This window comes from Crocuta crocuta, unplaced genomic scaffold, assembly GCF_008692635.1.
Source record: "Crocuta crocuta isolate KB4526 unplaced genomic scaffold, BGI_CrCroc_1.0 scaffold193, whole genome shotgun sequence".
In the NCBI taxonomy this organism is placed as follows: Eukaryota; Metazoa; Chordata; class Mammalia; order Carnivora; family Hyaenidae; genus Crocuta; species Crocuta crocuta.
The window spans coordinates 1,636,681-1,637,118 of NW_027529624.1; positions in this window are offsets into that span (position 1 = coordinate 1,636,681).

The window sequence follows — 438 nt, forward strand, 5'->3', positions numbered from 1 at the left end:
TTGTTTTGTGTGGGTGTTTTTTTTTTTTTTTTTTTTTGGTTTTACTTAAATGTTTACTTCTACTTTTAAGGTTTTCTTAAAATGGTCTTGTTTTGTAATGTCAGTTTTATTAAACACCCTATACATATGTTCCTTATGCTAAAACATGTATTGTGTGCACTAGTTAAATTTTAAAACATTAAAAATTATTTCAAGATAGCCAGTGTCTCTTTGTCTTTTTGTAATTTTTTTTTTATTTTTTGAGAGAGAGAGAGAGAAAGAATGAGTGGGGGAGGGGCAGAGAACAAGGGGACAGAGGATCTGAAGTGGGCACTGTGTGGACAGCAGAGAGCCCAATGCAGGGCTCAAACTCACAAACTGTGAGATCATGACCTGAGTTGAAGTCTGAGCCACCCAGGCACGCTTTTTGTTTTCTAAACCACCTTTGGGTAGTTCAGG